Source organism: Hemicordylus capensis, chromosome 3 (genome assembly GCF_027244095.1).
Source record: "Hemicordylus capensis ecotype Gifberg chromosome 3, rHemCap1.1.pri, whole genome shotgun sequence".
Classification (NCBI taxonomy): Eukaryota; Metazoa; Chordata; class Lepidosauria; order Squamata; family Cordylidae; genus Hemicordylus; species Hemicordylus capensis.
This window is the reverse complement of record NC_069659.1, coordinates 59,588,895-59,616,461: the sequence shown is the minus strand read 5'-3', so window position 1 is coordinate 59,616,461 and position 27,567 is coordinate 59,588,895.

Genomic DNA, 27,567 nt, shown 5'->3' with positions numbered 1-27,567 from the left:
ACAGATTCTATGTGCATTGAACATAATGTATGAAATGGGCTATAGAGTTTGGGGATTTAAGAGTGTCAATTTCCCCACACAGTCTTACCTGATAATGTAGGATTACTTAAAGGGTGTACGAGCAGGGGTATATGGCAGCTGCTCTCATTTATTTGTGGACAGCTTCTATGTATGTAAAATAGTCTTCATACAGAAGATCATACCAACACAAGCTACCTACATAAATGTGGGGAAACTGCACCAAGAGTTTTAGACCTCCACCATTTACATCCATTCAGTTCCTGTCACTTTCTCTCTATTATAATTCACAGTACAGAAAAAGAGCTATTTCATTTTACAGTGTTCTTACATGAAGACCCTCTCCATGTAGGAGAAAAATGTCTTTTCCGCAAAGTGCTGTGTAAGTGTTGTTCATGTTCTAAGTCCATGAATCATGTAACATACATTTGGGAGACCTGATCAGTGTGCTCACATCCCATAAAACACCTGTGCTGCACGTCACATTGGCAGAGATGAACAACAAACTTGGAACTCAGACTAGACACTAAAATCAGATCCAACCAGTAGTGGCAGGTGCAGGCGCCGTGAGGCACTTTTAGGCATAAATTAGAAGGTGCTTCCCTCCACTCCAGTAGTATCTGCAAGCTGCTCCAAGCTGCAATGCACTGCACAGCACTCCTTGCAGTGGGGTATTGGCTCCACCACTCACCTGGCTTCTGCAAAGTCAATCCCCCACCACAGGGAGTGAAGTACAACAAAAACCATCTTCTACATGTGATAAGATTTCCGGACACAAGCTCGTTTCAATATCTTTTGAACTGAAAATGTTTCATATTATTTATACACAACAGCTAACATGTCCCGCAGTCTACTGGGGCAGAGCAAGAACACCGTCCTCTCAAGCAGCCAGTAAACTCACTGTGTCTGCCTCATAATGCAGCAGACAGACAAGGGGAGGGGGAAGAGATTTTTGTTTCTCAAAGCTCTTTTTGTGTCCAGGAATATGTCCATGGTGAGGGTCTGGCTCTTTTACTGGCTCCTTGCGAGGAAAGAACCCTTGTTCTGCTTTGGTGAGGTGGACAAAGAGAAGGAACTGATCAGCTGGGGAACCTGCAAATTCTCAGTTGCCAAAAAAGAAAGAACTCCCACAGGTTAAAAACAACAACAAGCCTTCATTTTTATAGACTTCAACTATTCCCCAATCCTTGTCACTGTGATTGGAGAGTTTTGTGTGGAAAGAAGATGTATTAGAATATTGGACACATGCTAAAATGTGTTTGAGTTGAAGACTGGAAATTTGCAGTGCCATTCTCTATTTCTTCACTTTCTCAGCTCCCTGCAACCTATATCTGACCTATTCTGGCTAGGCTGCCAGGGGACTATAAATGAATAATAAATGAAACAAATGTATATATGATTATTCTGAACTTATCTGTGCTTTTGGCATTCATTTATTTAGGAGCAATTCATTAGAGTTTTTCACTCATTTCATTCATCCATTTTCATCTATTTAATATACACCCATATTGTCTAATACATGGATTCTCAATGCTGGGTCCCCAGATGTTATTGGACTTCAACTCCCATAATCCCCAACCAAAGCACTCTGGGGCTGGAGATCATGGGAGTTGAACTCCAATAACATCTGGGGACCCAACACTGAGAATCCCTGGTCTAGTGGATGGTGTGTGTGTGTGTGTGTGTGTGTGTGTGTGTGTGTGTGTGTGTGTGTGTGTGTCAAAATAATTCCACCTGCTTGAAGATCATATCCCTTTCTAGATGTTTATGCCACTTGCTATATGTCTTTTGTCTCACAAGCTGAAAATCACCACATTAAAATATAGATGATGGCTGATACCATGACTAAATTTACTTGAAGAAGTCAAGTATACCTAACTTGTCCTTTTAACTTCAATGGGACTTCCTTGAGTAAATTTAGTCAGTATGTCAGTCATTGAAATTAACAGAACAAGTTAATCATGATTCACTTGTCCGTTTTAATTTCAATGAGACATAAGCTAAGAAATTTGGTCTGGATGTCATCCATAGTTCCCTACACTGAGAATCTCAGTGTAAAGATGATCTTCCGAGTTTGCCATATTCTTAGTGTCCACAGTGCATAACATAATGCATAAGCACCCAAAACAGATATTCAGGATGTCTATGCAGCACCAAGAAAATAAAATACAAAAGCAAACACTATTCCAAGATAGAGAAATGGGATAAGTGATAAAATTGTTTTCTCTTCTGAATTTCATATTCAGCTCTGATTTGGGTGGATTTTTATTAAGTGGTGTCTAGACAGTTGTTCCACTAGCCAAGGTTTTTAAGTCTACAGTTTTCATCTTGGAAACCCAATTAATATGTATGCCTGCTGTTCAATTTATATTGTCTTTGTATTTGCTTGCAGAACATAAACATGGATGTCAGAAGATTTTCTTTAGCTATTACTCAATGTTAAAACTGCTGAAAAAGCAGTCAGTGGAACTGTAATCTCCACATGACTGACCATTCTTGGTTTATAAGGTATGGGTTTCATCAAAGCAATATATGTCAGCAGCATCTCAAGTACTTTATATGTGATTTAGGATACCACTTAATTAACTGAAACAATATGCCTTAATTATGTAGTTATTCACAACCCTCCTTCAGCAATACAAGTGTAGACTCCATTCTTCTTTCTTTCAAATACCATCCTGGAAGGAGAAAGGTGAAAAAAACCACAAAGGCCAAGCTACTTTATATGATCTTGAAAACATTTCAGCATTTTGTTCACAAGAAGATGTGTAATGGGTTTTACCTGAAAATGTACAGTATGATGGTACTACAGATTTCACCTATGATACTAATCAGAAGTTGCCAGTTTAGTGTGTAGTATAGCTCCAAATCCACTGAAATCCAGCTGCTTAGATTGAATTAGGTTCTGAATGGGCAGCAGGCAAAAATTATTTTAGGGTTACTTACTACTTTAAACATCATAAATATTTAGTTGTGTTTAAATAAGTATTTGGGGGGAAACACTGAGTTAAAACATTCTTCAGATTAAGAGACTTTATTTCCCAAATTGTATTCTGCTTCTTCTGCAGGAATTTTTTCTTTTGCTACTTTTTCAATAAAAAATCAGGAAGTTTTGCTGAAAAAGAAGCATTTTCAGCTGCTGCTTATAAGTAGGTAAGGAGGGGAACATCTGACATTCAGGAGCAGGGGAAGCTCCAGAGAACAGGGGCCACCACAGAGAAGATATGTCACCACTAACTGAGTCTCAGAGAGCAGTGGGACACTCATGTTGTAACAGATTACTTTACTATTCCTTCTTTTTATGCTTGTGATCACTGCAGATTGTAACTGCAAGTTGTTTATAATTTGATATTAATAAAATGTATGTGGCACCAAATTAATCAAAAGGAATTTTGATAGAATGCATCATGCCCTAATTTTGAATATTGTGGGGAAATGAGTTCAGTACTGGCGTTCTTCTTTTTCTTTGCTGTCATCACCAGTGTTTGTTGTTCCATGTGATTTAGAATTAATGAAAAGAAAAAACATGCACTGAGTTTGGGAAGCATAACAATACATGATGTGGAAACAGTTAAAGCTTAAAGACTTCTTTTGGAAAACTGATTTGGGTCACCAGAGCCAAAGTGGCCAGCTCTTGGCATATTAGGTAATTTTGGGGCTCCAAGTATATCAGTTTATATAAGAAAACATATTATGTAGAAAATGATGGTTTCTAAAGAAAGTTGTTGAACTATACACTTACGTAGCCAAGGCAAACACGATAATTCCAGTTTCAGGAGAGTTTTCCATATAGTTTATCTTCTGTCTGTCTGCCAATAAGAACTCAATATTTCAAAGCCCATGCTCCGATCCATCAAGTGTACTTTTTGCCCTTTCAAAAATATCTTGTTGAAATGATCTAATGGAGACAGTGTTTAATCATCTAGACTGACAGGCGCGGCTGCACCATAAAGTTAGAATGGAGAGACTGATAAAAACCAATAAAGATCCCGGGCTCCCCCCCGCCACCGCCCCACCCCTGCTGTTCTTAGCTAAAGTCAAGTCCAAAATGTAAGGTGCTTTTCAGTCCATTTGATGTCACTTCCCACCAGACATCTGTTTATTTTTTATTTTTTGTTCACACTGGTAAATATGTTGCATCACAGGCTGCTGGGGAGTTGCCCTGAGTTTGGGGGCCAGCTTGTTGGGCAGTACAAGATGCTTGGCTGTGTAGAGGAAGCTTAGCTGCAGGATCGTTGGACTGAGACCCTCATAAGTCCAGCCCAGCCAAGGAAAGCCATTTCAGGTCCCACAATACAAGTGCTAAATACCTCTTTCAGTCTTTCCCATTGAAATAAATTCCACTAATTAATTAAAAGTGCTTAAAAGTGCTTTGGCATGATCTGCAATCATTAGCTTTAAGCTGCATCCAGCACCTTTCTGATATAGATTCATAGTGTTAATATCCTTGTTTCTGGTCATGATTATACTGTGCTATAGGAGAAATACATTAACAGAATTAAATGTAAAAATCAATTGATACTATTAATATATCATGCTTGCTTGTGGGATTCCAGGGGCAGCTAGATTGCCATTGTTAGAAACAGTGGAAGGATTATATCTCAGTGGAAAAGCATCTTCTTTGTATGTAGACACTCTCAGATTCAGTCTCTGGCATCTTCAGAAAGGACTGAGCAATATCAATCTGAAACCATGGAGGGCTGCTACCAATCAGTTGTGGACAATCCTAAGCTAGGTGGACCAGAGGTCTGACTTGGTATAATGTAGCTAGCTATGTCACAGACCAATGGTCTAGATCAGGCTTCCCCAACCTGCAGTCCTCCAGATGCTGCTGAACTACAACTCCCAGCATCCCTAGCCACAATTTATTGTGGCTGGGTATGCTGGGAGTTGTAGTTCAGCAACATCTGGAAGGCCGCAGGTTGGGGAAGCCTGGTCTAGATAGACCCTAGGTATGGTCCGGCAGGTCTTTTATTGTGCTCATGTGCTTCAGTAATGCCAAAATTTATCTTTCAAAGGTTTCTTCATAGAGTCCTTAAAGCACTGGTACAATCAGTGAGAATTAATTTCTACCTACCCTGCCCCATGAAAGCAAAGGAAAATGGCTGCAGTAAGAGGAAGCAGAGAATGGCTTCTCAGAGCTAAGAGCCATAGCATGCAGGGACCTTAGCTGGGCCTGCTTTTTCCCTGGCCGGCTTAATCTCTATATATGACTAGCAAGATGCTCACCAAATGGTAGAAATGTGTATAGAAATGAGGCCATGCATGACTGTATGCAGTGGGCCAAACTGTCCCTTGGTATCTTCAGATAAAATGTGGCATATAAATGTTATATCTAGCTATCTGTCTGTCTGTCTATCTATCTATCTACAACAACAACAACAACAACAAATATTTATATACCGCTTTTCAACAAAAGTTTCCAAAGCTTTCATCTAAAGCCCTTTCTTCTGGCAATTTAGCAATTCCAAATAAATTGTGGCTAGGGATGCTGGGAGTTGTAGTTCAGCAACATCTGGAGGGGCGCAGGTTGGGGAAACCTGACATAGAGAAATAATAAATAAATAAGATGGCTCCCTGTCCCCAAAGGTCTCACAGTCTAAAAACTTGTAACATAATTCTTATAAGTTGTAACATAATTTATCTTACACCAACCAACCAGTCCATCCATCTATCAATACATACAGGTGCACTGTAGTTGAATATGTGGATGAGTGCCAGTCCCAAGTTCCCTTCTCAGATGGCTTTGATTCACCTTTCTTCTCCTTGGCTCCTCATTTCTTCCACGCTCCATCTGTTCAGCTACTGCTCTGTCCATTGTCTCCCATACACTATAACATCACGCTTTGGTACACTTTTGAGTCTTTTTCAGCTAAAGTCCTTTCTTATGGCCATTTAGCAAGATGGGGAAAGAGTGTAGCTCAATAGAAGAGCATCTGCTTTGCATGCAGATCACATCCCTCGCATCTCCAGGTAGGGCTATCCATCTGAAACCCGGGAGGGCCACTGCCAGTCAGTGTAGACAATACTGAAATGGGCCAAGGATCTGATTCTCTAAAAGGCAGCTCCCTAAGACAAGTTTCAAACAAATGTTTGAAACGAAGTCATAGAAATGAACTGTAGCTGGTTGAGGCCAATGTCCCTTCTCAGCTGACTTTGCTTCACGTTTCTTTATTTCGGATTGTTGGGTTCTCTTGGCTTCTGTGGATTTGCCACCTTTTCCCCCCTTACAGGTGTCCCAGGTCTTTTACAGCTACCTGATAGGCTGTACAGTAACTGTTGCAGTTGCGGCAGATTCTGTAGCATAGGTCAGTTTGTTAGCTGGTGACAAGCATTTTTGACACACAAATAAGCAAAGGGCTCTTTCCCAGCTACCGCAAACACTGTCCTGTTGAAATCCAAAATTTTAATTGGCTCTAACATGGAAGCTGATGTTAGGCCAAAAGGGATCTATTGAAATCCAACGTTCTTAAGTAGAGAGAGATCTGAAAGGAGAATACGACTGGTGTTCTGACTCCAGTAACACAGCCAGTAGCGTGCTGCAGTACTGGGACATAGTGCTGTTTGAGGCAGTTTATACAGATAATCACTGTGTTATCTATTGCTTTTATGTAACTCCCATTTGAGTTCTTATGAATATCGTCCAGCTTGTTATCAGCTGCCAGATTTTCTGTAATGTCTTGTAAAGTATGTCTTTAAATAGAGAGAGTTCACCCCCCGCCGCCACCACCACCACAATCACGAATGCCAAAATACTGTCAGAGCCCATAGACCCCCATGCTATCAATAATGAGCTCATTATTCAGTCTTTTAGCAGTGGCTGCATTTCTGTACATACTTTTCCAGAAGACCAGAGCTTTGTCCATATGGAAGGCATGTTCCTTATGCTGCATTGTACCACAATTCCAAATAAACTGCAGATCTCTGTTGACGTTTTTGTTTGCATGAGCAGGCACTGCCATGAAACAACACCTGTCATGTCATAGCATGTAACTCCAGGTAGATGGATCATTTGTTGAACAGGAAGAAAGGGTTGCTTTCCCGCAGAGATATGTATATGATCATGTGACATGTGCTCATGCCAAAGCAGATATAAGTACACTCTTGTATCAGAGCAAACCAGTATGTACCCCCACAAACCATACTAAAGAAAAGAAATAGCCAGCCAGTACAGATGTTTGAACCAGCTTGAGGTCGAGCTGGTTCACACCCAAGCCGGCCTAGTTCAAGGGCTCGACATTGAGCTGGATTGGGCCCGGTTCAGCTCGAGGTTGAGCTGAACACTCTTCATGCCTCTTCAGGCATGGTTCGGGCCACTTCAGGGGGAATGGGGACTTCTTCCCCATTTTTTTAAAAAAATGTTACCACTATCAGGCCCTCTGGGGGCGATGTGTGTGTGTGTGTGTGCTGCTGCTGCTGTGTGTGGATCTCCAGCAGTTCCCCCTCCCTCACTGGCCTCTGTCTGGTCTTAAAAGTGCAAGTGGGGGCTGTTTCGGCCCTTTCTGCGGTGGCAGTGGCCATATTGGAGGCCACTGCACATGTGTACTGGCCATTTGTGTGCAGTAAGACAGTTTGCAGGTGCTGTGGAAAATGCTGGTAAGACCTGCTAATTGATTTTTAAAGGTGCCTCTTACCGCCCTCCCCCCACTGTCCTCATTGGCCACTACTGCCCTCATGACAGAAATTTCCAAGATGCTCAGGGGATAAAGTGAGGGGGGTGGGAAGAGAAGAAATATAAGATGGAGGTAGAACTCCAGCAAAGGGTTTAATAATTAGATTTTTTTTTTGGTATTTCAGATCCTGCCTCGACCATTGATCCATCTAGCTCAGTATTATCTACATAGACTGCCTTAATGTCAGGAACAAGCAGGGGCGGTCTTTCACGAGGCGAGGCGAGGCAGTCACCTCAGGCAGCAGATTATTGGGCTGTCAGCAGGGCAACTGGATGTCCCCCACTGCCACCATCAGAGCAGCTCTTTGTGGCTGATCTAACCCATGCAAAGTTTACAAGGAGCAGCTCTCTTCACACTCCTTGCAAAGCTTGCAAGAAACACAAAGAGAGAAGAGGAGGCTGTTGGCAAACTTTCATTCTCCCTGCTCTCCATGCACTTTCAAGGGGTTGTTTGTGTTTAGGAGTTAGAGGCGTGTGTTTTGGAAGATGGCTTGGGGCAAGATGGCATTTATTTATTTGTTTATTGTTAAATTTATATACCGCCTTTCATTAAAACAATCCCAAGGCGGTTTACAGCAAAATTTAAAAACAAGATTATTAAAAAGACACAATTAAAATATTAAGCTAAAAATATAAAACAAATCTGATAACAAATTTTAAACAAAAGCATAAAAGCAATACAGAGTACAAAGAGCAGCAGCAGAGACAATTTAAAAAACCTGGGTAAAAAGCCAGGATTTAACTGGGGGCAGCAACAGAGAAGGCCCTGTCCCGCATGCACGACAACCGAGCCTCCCTCATTGTCGGCACCCGGAGCAGAAAGCATTTGACACCTCACCTTAGGTGCCATAGTACATTTTAGGGATGTACACGGAATGGAGTTTGTGTTTTGTTTTGAGTTTGAGATGAAATGCAGACAGCCAAAACGTTTCATTGAAACAGCGGTCGACCCATTTGTTTTGACAAAACAAAACTTAGAATGTTCCAAGTGCATAGGGGACAATGGGGAAACTCAATACACACCATTGTTCCCTATAGGTAGCTCCTAGGGTCACAAAAGTGGGTTGGGTGGCATGATGGGTACTACATACCATCCAACCCACAAAAGAAATGGAAAGTCGGATATTTTTTTTTTAAAAATTAAGAAGCAAGGAGATTGCAAGCCAGTCAGAAGCCAATGCCAGAAAACCAATCAGCAAGGGTAAAACAGGCCTCCAAAATGGCACTTGAAACGTCAAAAGGTTAGTCAGGATGCCATGTTTCCTGGTTGCTTGTGTGGCCCTGTGGAGTCTGGAGGACGTCGTGGCATCCCTTCTGTGAGGCTTTTGTACCCTTCAGGGGTTAGTAGGGATGAGATGTGTCCAGGCTGGTTGAGTCCCAGTGGAGATGAGAAGACAAGGCAGTGAGAGCTGCAGGAAGACAGCTAGGTTGGGTGCGGCAGGAAACAAGAAGCAAGGTCAGGAAGGGGGTGGGGCTGGAAGTAGGCTTTAAGCCCTGTCAGCTCTGCACTGGGGCATTTAAGGACAAGGAAGCTGCTGATGAGGGGCTGCTTCTGAGTATGGGAGCCAGGAGTTCTCCAGGAGAGGAAACTGGCTGAATGCAACAAGCCAGGAGGAGGACTCAGGTGACAAACTAACCTCCTCCCCTGGCTGTTCCTGAGGCTGACCTTTTCTGTGTGCTTACCCAGTCATTCCGGAGTTCAAGAAGGGATAGGAACCCAGCTCGTCCCCTGGGAGTCTGACAGTGTACTAATCCAAAACAAGGTTGTTTTGTTCTGAGCTCAAAACAGGCCCTTTATTTAAAAGGCATTTGTTTTGAGGTTGAAACAAATGCTCTTGGAAATGCCCTTTGAAACGGCCTGTTTTAAGTTGAAACACTTCAATATTGAAATGTTTTGCACATCCCTAGTATGATGGGCCACCCCTTGGAACAAGTTACATGTTTGTGTAAAAGCACTCCTCCTTACAAATCTTGTACTGTTTTTTATTGATTTTTTGGAAGAGCAAAGAAGTTGTATCTGTAGCACCCTTTTGTACAATGGTGGTGTTTAATCTCATTCATCATGCCCAGTGCAATGAGACAATACTGTTCCTTGCTATTTAACCAAAAGAGGAGGAGGAGGAGGAGGAGGCGGAGGCGGAGAGGCACTAACTACAATCCTGTCAATTAGCAAATATGTTATTTCAGCAAAAGTCATTAAATGCTCGCTTTCTTCTTTTTCTAACTTAAAAAGGCAAGATTATTTGGAAATATATTTTGCAGCCTATTTAATTGCCTCCTCTGAGAGCACTGATTAGCCTTTCCTGACAATTTAAATGGTAGGTGGGTAAAATGTGTCACAGACAGTTGTGACAGAGCTTAACTGAGGGGTGTTATTTGGTGTTCACAGGGATGCTTTCACATGAGTGTATTTCTCCCTTGTGCCCTTTGAATATTCTACTCAAATATTGTGCAAGGGTTCAGCCGCTTGGAAAGCAAAATCCTGATGGAATTAGATCAAAATTGGCTGGCATAAGAGACATTCAATTAGAAATTGCTTTCAAGTGGCAAGGTTGCTTATTCTAGCAAATCCATGTATATGGCTGCATTGCTTCACAAGAGTCATAAAGTGTAAATGCTGCTATCAAGTCACTTCTGTTTCCTAAAAGACAGCCGCCTGCTCCAAAAAAGTTTCTAATGAAGAGAATTATGCCTCTAATGTCCTCTTCAGCTGTGATTTGATGGAAAATTCCCAGTGACTTCACTGGGAGTTGGATTGAGCCTATAGGGCCAAGCTACGTGGGGGAAGATTCATAATTCAGATAATCCAGATGATATTTTTCTTTTGTTAAAAGCAATCTTGTGCTAGTATGAACTGGGACCATGGTGCAGGGAGAGGAGGTTAACTCTTTCTCCCTGTGCCAATCCTGCTATGCAAATCACCTCCTCAGGAGCTGCAATTAGCCACCAAGGGGGGAACATACCAGCACAATATTAGTGCATGTATGTTTTTCCCTCCATGGCTAATAGCAGTTCCAGGGGGATAATTTGCATTGGGTTAACGCCACTCCTCCACTGCCATTGCCCTTATCCAAACTGGGGCCTTATGGTAGAGGTGTGCAGAACCACTTCAAATCGAACCAGGTTTGATTCAAACTGGCCCAATTCGACTGGCTGAACTTGAACCTAACCAGCCTTTTAAAAAGGTGGCCAGCCTGAATTTGAACCAAACCAGACCTGGTCCATTACAGACTGGTATGACCCAGGTCAACGGTTCAAGGGGCAGTGCTTGTAAAGGGGAATCCAGTGAGGAGTCCCTTTACAAGCAAAGGGGAATCCTGCCTTTCTAAGGATGACCAAGGTGAGCAACAAGAGGGTACCTTACCACCGCAAGTCAGAAGACACCTTTCTGGCAGCTCCTCTAAACCCCTGTGACCTCCCCCCACCAGCAGTGTGGGCTGCATGGCAGCACAGTTCCATCCTCCTCAGATGTGTGGAGGCCAGAACTAGGCTGCTGTTGCACAGCCCACACTGATGGGGGGAACACCAGGGTGAGAGGAGCTGCCAGAAAAGTGTCCCCTCACCACTCCACCCGGCCATCCATAGAAACCTTTAAAGGCAGGATTCCCCTTTGCTTGTAAAGACAAATCATCACCAGATTTATTTATTTATTTATTTATTTATTTTTATTTGATTTATATACCGCCCTTCCAAAATGGCTCAGGGCGGTTTACAATTAAAACAAACCACGAAAATAATAAAAAGCTAAAACAAATTAAAAACAATATAACAATGATCAATAATTTAAAAACATTTTAAAACAGCAATTAAACAATTCCAGTAATTAAAAGCCCCAAAATCGGGTTAGAATTTTAAAACCCTGGAAAGCCAGGCCAAACAAATACGTTTTAATTCCAGTAATTAAAAGCCCCCAAATCAGGTTAGAATTTAAAAACCCTGGAAAGCCAGGCCAAACAAATACGTTTTAAGGGCTCTCCTGAAGGCTAATAAAGAATTCAAATTACGGATTTCCGCAGGGAGCGCATTCCACAGCCCCGGAGCAGCTATAGAGAAGGTCCGCCTCTGAGTCGCCACCAGACGAGCTGGTGGTAACTGGAGACGAACCTCCTCAGATGACCTTAATGTGCGGTGGGGATCACGCAGAAGAAGGCGCTCTCTAAGGTAACTCGGGCCTAAGCCATTCAGGGCTTTAAAGGTAATCACCAGCACTTTGTATTTTGCCCGGAAACATATCGGCAGCCAGTGCAATTGTTTCAAAATAGGCATAATATGGTCTTTCCAGGTTCCTCAGCGACCAATCTGGCTGCCGCATTCTGAACTAATTGAAGTTTCCGAACTACGTACAAAGGCAGCCCCACATAGAGCGCATTGCAATAGTCAAGCCGGGAGGTTACCAGCTGACACACCACTGTTTTGAGGTCATCCTCCTCAAGGAATGGACGCAGCTGTCGAATCAGCCGAAGCTGACAGAAAGCACTCCTGGCCATGGCCTCCACCTGAGAAATGGGTTCTATGCTGCATCCTGTCAGATTTGAGCCAAGTTCTCCTCCACTTGCGTTCCAGTCGCCTACCAAGCCGCTTCATCCCCCGCAACTCCTCCGTGTACCAGGGGGCCATCTTAGAAGCAGGCCTGGAGGGACGCTTAGGAGCAATAATATCTACTGCCCTGGTGAGTTCCCTATTCCATGTTCCCACCAAGGCATCGACAGAATCACCGGCTGCACCAACATCGAAACCCTCCAAGGCCTTTTGGAAACCTGATTCCCGTTTACCAGCATAGCCCCTTGAACCAGGTCAAACCAGTTTGACCTGGTTCAACCCAGTTCGATTGAACTGGTGGTTTGGCTTGAACTGAATGGCCAAAAATGGTTCTATGAGCACCCCTACCTCACAGGGCTGCTTTCAACAGAAGAAAAATGGACGAGGAGTTCCATTTGTCAAGCATGACTTGTCCCCCTAGCTAAGCAGGGTCTGCCCTGGTTGCATTTCAATGAGAGATCACATGTAAGCACTGTAAGATATTCCCCTCAGGGGATGGAGCTGCTCTGGGAAGAGCAGAAGGTTCCAAGTTCCCTCTCCGGCTTCTCCATTATAGGGCTGAGAGTCATTCCTGCCTGCAACCTTGGAGAAGCTGCTGCCAGTCAGTGTAAATAATACTGAGCAAGATAGACCAATGGTCTGACTCTGTATACAGCAGCTTTCTATGTTCCTATGTTCCTAATGAGTAGTGTGGCCCTTAAGATTAAGCTTACTCTGCTTGTACACTGCAGTTCTTAGGATGCAACAGCACTGAAGCAAACAGATTTTTTTTAAGGTATTATAAAGCAAAATTAACTTTTTTCCAGAGTTAAGAAAGGTGATGATTAAGTCTCATCATTACACCTGATGAAAGACCCTTGACAAGTATGCGGCTTTTAAAAAACCTAGCACTGTCTTTACTTGTATCTTCTAATGCTTCCCAATTTAGATCCACCATCTTCCCACTGCACAAACCCAAAAGATTGTAATTATCTCCTGCAATAATCTCAAACAGACTTTCTTTCAGCCTTCTAGGCCATTGGCAATTACTCTTTTTCTAATACGAATGGACCGCACTCCCAGCCTCAATTCAGACTGGAACCTGCAATTTCAGCAAATGTAGAGATTGTTTGGGGAAATCTTCTTTCTCCACACCCCAAGACTTCTAAATTGACTCATAATTTCTAGCCTCAGCCCATGAAGCCCCAACTGCTGCTGCTCTAGCAGCGATAGTCTCTCGTTCCCCCTTTGCTTTCCTCCTCATCTTCTTTCTCAGAGGCAGTGGCAAGGAGGGAGGTTCCTCTTTTCTTCTAATCTCCTTATTACAACATGGTGCAGCCTTGGATTGCCGAGTGCTTGATGAGCTATCTCAAGTATGGTCTAAATCAGTGCCAAAACAGTCCACTGCTATAGGTAGGCACTATGTCAGTAAAAGTATAATCAGTATACTTTGGATGTGTACAAGTGAAAGAGTCTCAGCCCCACAGAAGGCAGCCACACCAAGAGACAAAGGTAGAAATGGGATCAGATGACCAGGAACCATGTGAAGCATTGAAAGGTTTGCTTTGTGGCATGTAGAGACAGTCATCTATAACTTCCAGCCATTTCATAAGTTCAGATACTTGGAAATCTAGACAAGTAGAGGTTTGCAGGCAATGTCATGTGTCACTGGACACTACAGACCATGGGTTCCTAACCTTGGGACCCCAGGTTTTGTTGGACTAGAACTTCCAATAGCGGTAGCCATTGTGGCTGGGGATGGTGGGAGTTATGGCCCAGCAACATGTGGGAACGCAGTGTTGGGACCTTGGCGATCAATTTCCAATGCATACATCTGCCACACTGTAAACTGAAAAGACTACCACATGGTTCCCAGTTATCTCATTTTATTGAAAGGCTATTTTGGAGAACTTTCAGGATTATTCTGCATCAGTGCATGGAAAATGTTTGTTGGTCTACTGGGCAGGAAACAATTCACAATTACATGATAGCAATCTGAAGCAGAACATATTAGTCAGTGCTGGAGGTTCGGGTTACCCCAAAAGACAGATGTTAGGGATGTGCGAACCGGTTCGCATCCGAAACGGTTCCGGTTCGGACCCGAACCGAACCACCCCCGGTTCGGTTCGAATCCGAACCGAACTGGGGGTGGTTCGGTTTGGACCGGTTTGGACACCTGAAAATTGGTAGGATGGTAGCTGGCACCCAGGGGTACCTGTCACCCAAACTCCAAAGCAATCGGACACTCGTATGATGTTTTATGAATTTTTGAAAATTATTTTTATTTTTTCTCATAGGATATAATGGGACTCGAACCAGCCCATTATTCCTTATTGTGGAACACCCATGGGTGCCAACAACCATGCAAACCCTGAAGCAATCAGACACCCCTATGATTTTTTATAATATTTTAAATTATTTTTCTCTTAGAGTATAATGGGACCTGAACCAGTCCATATCCCCTATTGTGGAGCACCTATGGGCACAAAAGCGGGGTAGGTGGTAGACAGACAGGGGTGCCTACCACCGAAAAAATCCCAAGGCAATTGAACACTCTGATTATTGGTGAATTGTTAAAGTATTTTTGAATTCCTCATAGAGAATAATGAGGATTGCAGCAAATGTATAGCTTCACGTCGGGGGGAAAGGGGTGTCATAGAGTGGAGTGTGGTGGGTGGTAGTTGCCCATAATGTGAAGGCATTGAGCAGTGTATGGGGATGTCCCAGTAGGTGTGCTTTCAGAGATCCCAACAAGTGTGCATCCGCTTAATGTCATGTACACTAGGGACTGTATCATGTGAACTGGTCCAGCGTCACACTATGAAAGAGTTGGTACCTGAAATTACTTCATTTTATCTTCCCCTTTTGTATCACATCTCTTAAGTTGTAAGTCATTATTTTAAACTATACAATGCTTTGAGTGCAGGAAGGTAGTATATGTGTAGCAAAATAATAAACAAACATATTCTCTCCCACACTATACCACACCAAATCTCTGTTATGTGTTTTCAGCATTCTGCTTATTGCTTATTGGTGATGCATAGTTTTCTAAGTGAGACCAAATGCAGTAAACATTATGAATTCAGCCTGTGTGCATTCTGGGCGGTGGAGGGGGGGGGGGACACCTTCAACACTAACACAGTCTGTCTAGAAATTGATTCATTTATTTAATATTGACTTCATCCATCATCTTGGGGCAGTAGAAAAACACACCATTTTATGCTCAAAATTATGCTGTTTATAAAACAAATACAGAAATAACTTCTATTCAGAGGAAGCGTGGGAGGAACCAAATTTTCTCTAAAATAAATGTGCGGACAAAGGCAATAAAAATCCCAACCAGGATCATTCTGATATGTCAAAGATAGCAGATAGTTTTATTACAGGATTTAGGACTGGCAGTGCCAAGAGAAAGGTTGGCTTTGTTCTGAAATGAAAAGACTAAGAGGGTTTTCTGTAGTAGGGACGGTTTACAGTATTTGCAATTCTAATTTCCTTTCTGTGGGCAGCTGCCCTGGATGAACTGCTTGAACCCAGTCATGTCTTTTCACAATTAACAACTGTGCCTCTCTGCACAAATATTTACCCACTTAGACCCAACTGTTGGTAACACAAGACTAATACCTCACTCGGAAACACTTGTATTGAAAGTAAAATTTGTCAGACCCTTTGGAAGTAACTTGTATGCCCAATCAAGTAGTGTGTTTCAGAGTGAAACTTTTTTGGCCCTGTAGAAGTTATTTTCAGGATGGAGGATTACCTCTAAATTATGACGATGTATATTTTGTACACTGCTTATCAACCACAAAAAATTCTCTTTTGTTTACATTACAAAAGGTATGAGAAAGTGGTTTCTTGTCCCAAAACAGCTCACTCTCTAAAGGAAAATAAAACAAAATGAAACACCAGCAACAATGGAGAGACACTGAGCTGAATTGGACGGTTGCTGTTCCCTGCTAAAAAGAAGAGAGCCACCACTTTAAAGAGGGCCTTTTTGCCTGTTAGCAGGGGTCAAGTCTTCAATCAAGAGTTAAATCTTCGAGGACATATAATTCTATTGATGGTAATGGATGGGAGAGAGCATCTCCCCATCTCTATTGTGTTCCTGATGCAGTCATGATGAGGCAAATAGTAAATAGTTGCCACCAGGATGTTTATTATCTGGGACATAACTATCCCTCTCTTCTCAAGAATTGTCCATGTGCTCTATGCAAGGCAGAGGGCAGGCTCTCACCTGCTGACTCTACTTTCCAACTTCTTCATGCTGTCTGGCCCTGCTTCTTGACCTTCATGCCTTTCAGCAAAGGTTATAACCATGTTTCCCTGCATGCAGACAGCCTACACAATCAGGAACTCTGTTCAGTCAGGATTCCCAATTGTGTTGCAGGGTCTATATAAGTCTCACTCTGTGCACATAGAATCTCAGTTCTCGACTTTCCCTACTGCTAGTCAAGCCTGGAGGTTACTGGCTGATGCACCACTGTTTTGAGATAGCCCTTTTCAAGGAATGGACACAGCTGTCGAATCAGCCGAAGCTGGTAGAAAGCACTCCTTGCCATAGTCTCCACCTGAGATACCAGGGTGAGGCATGGGTCTAGGAGTACTCCCAAGCTACGTACCTGGTCCTTCTGGGGGCGTGCAACCCCATCCAGCACAGGAAGTTTTAACTCATCCCACAAATTCTGAGCCCCCCTACAATATGTACCTCCATCTTGCTTGGATTCAGTTTCAATCTGTTATCCCTCATCCAGCCCATTACTGCCTGTTGGCAGGCATTTAGAGAATGCATGCCATTTCCAGATGATGAAGATGAAAAGGAGAAGTAGATTTGGGTGTCATCAGCATACTGGTTCTCACTGTTTCACCATATTTCTGTTATGCCCACTATATCTATTACTTCGCTAGCAACCAAGCACTCCAGCTCACCCATCTTGGCTAAGAGGTTTCTGGCATTGGCTTATAAATACCTATATGCTGAATCTCTTTTCTGGTGTATGCTATCTTTATTTTGACTCTTTGGTCTCTTTGACCAGCTAGCACAGCCTTCTGTCTGTTTTTTAATGTGGTTCTACTCTGTCCCTTTCTGTTTAATCTGAATCTTTTACAGGCTCGCACCTTAAGGGATTGCATTTGCTGAACCGGATACTGCCCAGTTCCTGTCGGCTATTCCCCAGGTGTCAGTTTAAAAGCTGCTCTGTGACCTTTTTGATTTTAAGCACCAGCAGTCTGGTTTATTTATGTATATATTTATTTAACTTATATACCACCCAAACTTTCATCTCTGGGTGGTTAACAATGGTTCCATCTTGGTTCAAGTGCAGCCCATCCCTTTGTACAGGCTTTGCTTGCTCCAAAATCTATCCCAGTGCCTAAAAAAATCTAACCCCTTCTTCCCGGCATCAAAGTCTTATCCATGCATTGAGACCCCTCAGCTCTGCCTGTCTCACTGACCCTGCATGTGGAACAGGTAGCATTTCTGAGAATGCTACCTTAGGGGTCGTGGACTTCAATATGCTACCTATCAGCCTAAATTGTCTTCCAGCACCCCCTGACTACATTGCCCACATCGTTGGTGCCGACATGCACCACGACAGCTGTCTCCTCCCCAGCACTGCCTAACAGCCTATCTAGATGCCGCATGATGTCCGCTACCTCCGCACCAGGCAGGCAAGTGTAGCCAAGTGGTCTACACATGAGTCCCAGACCCATCTCTCTATACCTCTAATGACTGAATCGCCCACTACAAGAGGCCCCCACCCCCCAGAGGAGTAACCCTTGTGCGAGAGGATATGGGCTCATCATCCTAGAAAGAGTCCCTTCTAAAGGTGCATCTCCTTCGTTCTCAGACTGATGTCCTCCTTTTCTGAGACCTTCTCCCTCTTTATACCTGCTGCCATTAGACTTTTTGTAGCAAAAGTCTATCTGCAGCTTTTGTACGGAGCCCAACCAGGTCCATTTGATAATTTCACCCCGCTGGAAGTTGTCCAAACGAAATTTCTTAGATCAATCTTCCAAATTCCTTGCTGTGTGCCAAACACTGTCCTCAGATGGGAGGCTGGTGTCTTTAGGATGGAAATGAGTCATTGGTGGAGTATTATCACTTTTTGGTTGATATTGAAATTTCCCCAGGTGGGTCTGGTCCCTCTAACGTTGGCTGATAGTTTCACCTCAAAATGGAAGGTGACAGTAAAAAGTAAACTCCAATATTATGGTCTCCCTCAAGGAGAACTTATCAGGCTCGGGTTTGACCAAGCCATTTCCAGTGTCTAAAAACAGCGTATTTTAAACATTGAACTGCAAGAGGAAGTAGCTAAGTTATAAGAGGCTTGCATATAGGCAACCAGCCTTTAAATTTTAGACCTGCTGATTACTTAAACAATCTTTTAATTGCAAAATTCAGACAAGCAATGACTCTTGCCTGTTTCAACGCACTTCCCACTGCAGTCTTAGAGGGGAAGTTGAAAGGGATTCCATATTCTTCTCATTTATGCCCATGTTGTTCAGGTGCCATTGAAACTACCTGCCCATGTAATTCTCCATTGTGAGTTTTACAAGGATACACATTTAAATTTTATTTTTTCTTTACTGAATAATTTTCCTGGCTACACGGATGATTTTTATCTCGATTATTTGCTGTCCAATTTTAATGTAACGATTTCTAGTATGGTGGCCAAGTTTTGTTATATTGTATTTAAATCTTGTAATGAATTGATCTGATGTTATTGTTTACTGGTCAATGACCGAAATAAAGAGATTCTGATTCTGATTCCGAGACTTCATTCTAGGGGTGTGCACAACACCAGCTGACCCAGTTCAGTTCTGCACCCCCCAACCACCATCCCCGGTTTGGTTTGGGGAGGGGTTCATGATATTTTAATTAAAAAAACCTTTCCCTATTTTTTTTTACTCATCCCCTCTGGGGGGCTTCTCCAATGCCATGGGGGGGGTGTCCTCCGGAGTTCCCCCTTCCCCCCGCTGGTCTCCATTATGGTAAAAATTACCTGTTCCGGTCATTCTTTGGTTCGTTCCTGGCCTGCCCTGCATGGCGGTAGCCATTTTGGAGGATGCTGCACATGCCCAATGGGCCTCTGCATTAAAAAAACATTTTTAAATTAAAAGGTTGTGAATCCCCACCCCCCATCCGACCGTCAAACCAAACAGGTTAGATGTTGAACCTGTTTGACATTGAACCTGTTTGCACATCCCTACTTCTGGTCAGCAGAGATCGTATCAGCCTTAGAGTAGGATGCCTCTACAACATCCCTGAAGGTCTGGTCTGCATGCCTCTCTGTCTCTCTGAGCTTCTCCAGATCTGCCACATTGGCCTTGAGGGAATGGTCACGTTCCCTGAGAGCCAGGAGCTCCTTGCACCAAGCACACACCTGTGACTTCTGCCCATGGAGCAAACAGTCATACATGCTAGACTCTGTGCAATACACTGGGAAGTGCCTCTCCCCCTGCTGATTTTCTATCTGCTTACAGTGTTTAGAGATTGTTTATTAGAAACTGAGGTCTTAGCTGTATTGGTCAGCTATTTAACTATCCAAACTTCCTATCTCAAGAATATGAGAAATATGAGAATTTCCTCTGGACTCCTTGTGATCAATGGGACTAGCTCCCCTGCACACTTCACCATTAAATTCCACACAAAACTCGAATGCCTAACCCTAAGCTCTTGGGCCTTCACTTCTTTTATAGAGAGTAGACAGGAATGTCTACCCTCAAACTGAGACAGGAATATGGCCCCTCCCACCAGGTGTGAATCACTATAGCCTTAGCTCACTCCTCCTTCTGTCCCCATCTGGGCAGAGAGAAACAACAACTAAATGTCACAGAGCCTCCAAAGCAAGCTCTGGCAAGAAACAAACACAGATGCACACACTGGGACTTCTCCCTTAAATAGAAACCAGGCCCACAAAATCTCCCCTCCTCCTGTTAGTTTGAAAGGAAAAGGCTTGTTGTTTTGTATAGAAAAGCTTGCTTACCTTCCTGAATCTGCTTCTACTCTTCTCAGAGTAGGCTTCAAACATTAAATACTTAAACTAGCAGTACTACCTTACCTCTATAAGTATTTAAGGTATAGCAAAATCCTTGCTTCCCTAATAATGTTCTTAAACACCTCGTTGCTCCCTCAAACTAGTTTTTCGAGAGCCATCCCTGCTTCTAAATCCAACAGGGTTCAGTGGGGGACTTCAGCACATGTTTTGTGCTTTTCCACTAAAAGCATTACAAATTAAAAGTACTTAACTTTGTCTGGTTGGTGTCTTCACTTTTATGTGCTGTCCAAAGCCCATCAGCACTGAATGAATGTAAAATAGCAAAAGAGGCTTGAGAGGAGTTGATGGTGATATTGTTAAACTGATTTAGCACCGTGCTACTAAATAGAAGCTGAATGGTACTACAGGAACAGCATTTACTAATAGCAGTAAAATAAATGGGTGGGTTAGTTTGTGGCATCTCAGTTCAGAAAGGTTGCTTCTGTTTGGCTAAGCAACGTCACAATGTCAAACCAGCCTAAGTTCTGAACGTCTGCTTTGGCAGTAATGAAAGTGGTCTGAGACTTTCCACTTTCTTTCTGCCACTCCAGACAACCTAGAAGAGATCTATGTTTTGGTGTAGAAAACAGAAGAAAATTGGAAACAAAGAAGACAAGCATGGGAGGGGCTACTGATGTTTGAGTATACTGGGTAGCAAAATCAAGCCCTGTTGACTAATAAGAAAGCCTCCTGTTTTTATGCTAATGTGTCTAACATGAATACAAGAGTGCACAAAAACATGTAGATTCCAAGCGAAATTGTTTCCCAGCAGAATGTACTCCTTGGGACATCGGCAAGTTTCTTTGCATCCCGCTTTAACTGAAGAACTGCTTGATAATCCTCTTCTGTTGAATTGTTTTTCTAAACCACGTAGGGACTTTTGATTGTTTAACTTTAATAGCATAGGACAATGGTGTCTTACATTTGAGGCAGGAGTTAGATTGTTTATTTATCTGGCAGGCTCATTTGTAATAGTGAACCGTACTGGAATTCCGGCTGACTCGAGGGCACAGAAGAGCCACCAGTTTACACAGGGGCACATTTGTGTTTAATACTCTCGCACTGTTCCTAAACAACAAATTTGCAAGCTGCCGTCTGAGATGTGATGTGATTGGGGGGCTCTCGCTTCAGGCTTCTGAACATTAATCTTAAAAGCTCTTTTTGAGTTACAGGCATGAAAAGCTGACCGTGTGCCTTAAAATTTTCTGGGATACAAAGGGGGGTGACAGCTGAGACTAGCTCTGTGCCTTAGCCTTGAACTGCAGAATTTAGCAAAGTCGTTTTGCTTTCAAAAGCCATTACATCAAATTTTGTAAATGTACAGTGAACAAAGAGGGATAAACTGACTTCAATGGACTTCAACAGCAAGAGTATCATCTATGAGAGGCTGAATATGGTATGGCTTTATGCACAACTGCTAAAAGTGGTGCCCCAGCACCTCCCGCATTGTTGGGAGCTTTTGTAACCCACTAGCCTACTGTAGCAGATGGATTGAAAAAGAAGGTGGTGTAAAATGTGTGCGCAGTATGACCTGAGAGCACCTGATGAAGCTGGGAGGTTATCAATCTAATCACTTCCAGATGGGAGCCCATTGGGAGTCTCCTATAAGCTGCTCTAAGTTTTCTAAAGCAACAGCAGGATATAAGCAACATTATTTATTTAACAGCGTAATATGAGGCATGGTAGAGGATAAACTAAGTTAATGAGAAAATTCGCTAGCTATAATGGGAAGGCAAGCAACACATCCTACAAGGTAGGTATGGTAAAAAAACAGAATACAAGACATAATTTAAATATTTGCCGAAGCATCAAAACATGAATTCTAAATAGCCTCTAGAGCATTAAGTGGGAAGACATACCATAAACAGATCGCAACATTTTATTTTTGTAGTGAAAGAGCCACCTCAGGGCCTTTCCAGACAGCAAAAAACTGTGAAGTTTATAAAGTTTTGGCACAAGTTCCAAGCACAAATGTACCCTCTGTAACATGCTTCAGCAAGATTCTGTGCTCATTCCTAGGGTAATCTCAGCCTCTGCACACATATTGAGCAAGGACTTCACATGAACTTCAAAGCACTACATGCCAGCCAGTTCTTGCATTCTGAGAAGAATCCACACTTTCCTCTAGTCACTAGGGATGTGCAAATCGATTCAGATACAAATCGATTTGTACCCGAATCTAGCTGATTCGGGTGATTCGGAGACAAAACGAATAACCCCTATGGTCCATTGGCTAGATTCGGGTACAAAAATTCGGGTACAAATTCGGGTACAAATCGGGTACAAATCGTGGCCAATTCGATTCGAATCGATTCAGTTTTGGATCTGCCCTATTGATTTCCCCAGATTCCCAACTTTCATTTAAAAAAATAAGCTAAGCTCTAGCCCTTATAGAAGTGGAGTTATGGAGCAAAATGTGTGGTCACTACTTTTTAAGTGTTCGGATTCTTTGGTGCATAATAACTTTCACTCAATGAATCCTTATGAGGATTCATTACACACCTTCATTTCTTCTATTCATTTTGACTGTCTTTTAGATAGTGCCAATTGTCAACTGCCATGTGCCAACTACACCCCACTCCCACCCACAAGGCAGTGAGGTACTACTCAGTTTAAGTTAAGTACCTAATGGGTAGAGGCTACCACCCAAATTGCAGAGGGATTGGGCAAAGGGCTGGTTTTTGGTGAATTGTTGAAGTTTTCCATAGGAAATCATGTAGGTTTCAGCAGCCCCATAACTGCACTTGGGGGTGCTGGGGTGGCCCAGAGTGAGTGGTGGTGTAGTGAACAGAGGGTGCCAGCCACCCCCATGGGTTTCTAGCCCATGGGGTTCAGGGATCTGTTGTTTCTGAGGTCTTCTGAGTGTAGATTCTCTGGTAGTAAATGAGATTTTCAATACAAACCATGAATCCACTCTCATTTGCTACCACAGAATCTACACTCAGACCACCTCATAAACAACAGAACCCTGTACCCCATGGGTTAGCAACCCCATGGGAGTGGCTGGCACCCTATGTGCACTACACCACCACTCACTCTGGGCCACCCCAGCACCCTCCAAGTGCACTTATGGTGCTGCTGAAACCTCCATTATACCTTATAGGGAAAAACCTTAAAGATGAGTAAACTTCAACTATTCACCAAAAACCAGCCCTTTACCCAAATTCTCTGCAATTTGGGTGGTAGCCTCCACCCATTAGGCCCTACCAAATCACCACAATCTCCCACCCCAGATCCCGCTTTATGCCCCAAATCTGCCTCAAAGACACTAAACCTTCAACTATTCACCAAAAACTAGCTCTTTGCCCAATCCCTCTGCAATTAGAAAGCCAGCATGGTGTAGTGGTTAGAGTGCTGGACTAGGACCGGGGAGACCAGAGTTCAAATCCCCATTCAGCCATGAAACTAGCTGGGTGGCTCTGAGCCAGTCACTTCTCTCTCAGCCTAACCTACTTCACAGGGTTGTTGTGAAAGTATGTAGTACACCGCTCTGGGCTCCTTGGAGGAAGAGCAGTATATAAATGTAATAATAATAATAATAATAATAATAATAATAATCCCCTGTGAGGCACTACCTTGGCGTGGTTGTGGGGTTTGTGTGCTCTGAGGAAGGTGAGAGCTATGCCAGAGGTCCAACCATACTGGACAGGTCTCACCAGAGGAGCCAGACAAAGAGTGCCTCTCCCATCAACAATATGGTGAGACGTAACTTTAATAAATCTATACCGGATCGGTAGTCGCCCGGGTCAACAAGGCCCGCACCAGGTGCTATAGTCCCTGGACATATGGTGGCAAGTGGACAACAGGACTCAGGATCTTCAATTGAGCAACCAGGGCTGGAGACTGCAAGGTTACTGGAAGAAACGTCGCCTAACCCGGGGGGGGGGGAATACAAAAAATGCCAACAAGGAAATAATTATCTGCTATTACAAGTCTAGTCCAACTAGAAGAGGTTATTTAAAAAGAATGTACCAAATTTGGAAAGAGAAGCATCCAGATACAGAAATAACAGGACAAAGGCTAGCAGACCAGAGAAGATTCATAATAAGAAATAAAGTATTCAAAGAAGTTGAGGTGGAAGAACCGCAGAGAGCAACACAGGCTCAAGATATGGAAGAAGAACTACCACCAACTGAAGAAACTGCTCAGGCACAGGTGGAGGAGGTGATGGAAATAGAGGATGCCACTGTTGCTGAACTGTTTCAAAATCAAAACCTGGCAACCCCCCCAACTGCGCCACCTTTGCCTTCACCTAAAAAACCTGAATGCCATTTAACAGAAAAGAAACAAGAACTAAAGCAAAAAATAACTGAGCACATGAACCAAACAACCACCAGGGTTAGACTCCCAGCTCTAAAAACAGTTGCCAAGAAACAACTTGCTCAGGCATTAAAAGATGTCAGTGCTGCACTTGCAAAGATAACAACCAATAACCAACTAATGTACAGTGCAGCAACAATAACAACACAAGAGCTCGGATATAAGATCAGTGGACCTGTAAAAAAAAGAAAGCAGTACATCACCTAAATGGAAGATTAGATTAGAAAATAAAATCTCCAGGCTTAGATCAGATGCTAGTAAATTGAAAGATATGAAAGACAAGAAGCTGAAGAATGAAAACACCAAACAGTATCTGATCCAAAAATACCACCGAGATTCAAGGAAAATTAGAAAAGTCCTGAAAATAAAAAAGCAGCAAATAACAGCAGTGTCAAAGAAGATTAGCAGATATGAAGCCAGAATTACACAACACAGGCAGAATCTCCAATTCCAGTCGAATCAGAGACAATTCTACCAAAGCATAGAAGGAGAAACTGCAAGAAACATAGAAACACCAAATAAAGAAGAAACAGTGCAATTCTGGGGGAAATTATGGGACAATCCAATAGATTATAATAAAAAAGGAGGCTGGATGAAAGTGGTCAAAAAATGTAAGCAACAAATGCAAGATCTAATAATAACACCAGAATTAATAAGTGAAAGAGCAAAGAAAATTAAAAATTGGACTGCGCCAGGCGACGATGAACTGCATGGCTTTTGGCTTAAACACCTAACAAGCCTTCATAAACAACTATCAAAACAGTTCAATCACATTTTGTAAGGAGGTGATATTGAACAATGGCTAACTGGGAAAACTCATCTCATCATGAAAGACCCAGCAAAAGGTGCAGTTCCAAGTAATTATAGACCGATCACCTGCCTGCCAACCATGTTCAAATTATTAACTGGAATAATAGCAGATGAAGTGATGCAACACTTATTAACTAACAAACAGCTTCCAGTTGAACAGAAAGGAAATTGCCCGAACACCAGAGGCACAAAAGACCAGCTGCTGATTGACAAAATGATTTTAGAAAACTGCAAGAGAAGAAAAACCAATCTAAGTGTTGCATGGATTGACTACAAGAAAGCATTCGATTCATTGCCTCACACATGGATACTAAAATGTTTAGAAACAACTGGTGTCACCAAAAACATTCAGATATTTATTTAAAAAGCAATGAGCATGTGGAGTACACAGTTAACAATCAATGGCGAGACACTTGGACAGGTTAGCATTAGAAGAGGCATTTTCCAAGGGGACTCACTTTCCCCTCTGTTGTTTGTAATCGCCATGACCCCACTTTCACAAATACTAAACAAAACAGGTCTCGGATACCAAACATCTAAAACATCCAGTAAAATCAACCATCTGCTGTACATGGCCGATCTGAAGTTGTATGGAAAGTCCCAGTTAGAAATTGAATCACTGCTAAACACTGTCCGTATATTCACTAGCGATATAGCAATGGAGTTTGGACTAGACAAGTGTGCTGCATTAATCATGAAAAGAGGAAAAATAAGAAAAACAGAAGGAATAGAACTGCCCAATGGAAGCAAGATCAAGAACCTGAAAGAGAAAGAACATTACAAATATTTGGGCATTCTCGAGGCACACACTGAAGTTAAAAGAAAAATTGGAAGTGAATACATCAGGAGGGTTAGAAAAATCCTCAAGTCCAAACTCAATGGCGGGAACACCATACAAGCCATAAACAGCTGGGCTATACCTGTTATCAGATACACTGCAGGAATAATAGACTAAACCCAGGCAGAGCTAGAGACGCTAGATCATAAGACTAGGAAAATCATGACCAACAATCATGCTCTGCACCCCCGCAGTGATGTCGATAGGCTATACCTCCCTCGCAGCTCAGGTGGAAGAGGAATGCTGCAAGTCCATCAAACAGTAGAGGAGGAGAAAAGAGGCCTTGAAGAATATATCAAGGACAGTGAAGGAGATGCACTTCAAATGGTCAATAACGTGAAATTATTCGACACCAATGAAAGAAAGCAGGCCTAGAAGAAAGAACAAGTCAAGAACCGAGCAGAAAAATGGAAAAATAAGCCACTGCATGGTCAATATTTGCACAATATAAGTGGAAAATCAGACATCACCAAGACCTGGCAATGGCTTAAGAATGGCAACTTGAAGAAAGAAACAGAGGGTTTAATACTGGCTGCACAAGAACAGGCACTAAGAACAAATGCAATAAGAGCAAAAGTCGAAAAATCCACAACAAACAAGCTTCTTTGTAAAGAAGCAGATGAAACAGTGGACCACCTAATCAGCTGTTGTAAAAAGATCGCACAGACTGACTACAAACAAAGACATGACAAGGTAGCAGAGATGATACACTGGAACATCTGCAAAAAATACAAGCTATCTGTAGCCAAAAATTGGTGGGACCATCAAATTGAAAAAGTGGTAGAAAATGAAGATGTAAAAATATTATGGGACTTCCAACTACAAACAGACAAACATCTGCCACACAATACACCAGATAGAACTGTAGTTGAGAAGAAAGAAAAAGAAGTTAAAATAATCGACATAGCAATACCAGGGGATAGCAGAATAGAAGAAAAAGAAATAGAAAAAAATCACAAAATACAAAGATCTACAAATTGAAATTGAAAGGCTGTGGCAGAAAAATACCCAAATAATCCCAGTGGTAACTGGCGCCCTGGGTGCAGTTCCAAAAGACCTTGAAGAGCACCTCAACATCATAGGGGTCACAGAAATCACCATCAGCCAATTACAAAAAGCAGCTTTACTGGGAACAGCCTATATTCTGCAACGATATCTGTAACAACTGACAATAAAATTCTGGCATCCCAGGTCCTTGGGAAGGACTCGATGTCTGGATAAAACACACCAGTCAATAACACCTGTCTGACTGTGTAAACAAGAAATAATAATAATAATAATAATAATAATAATAATAATAATAATAATAATAATAATAATTTGGGTGGTAGCCTCCACCCATTAGGCACTACCAC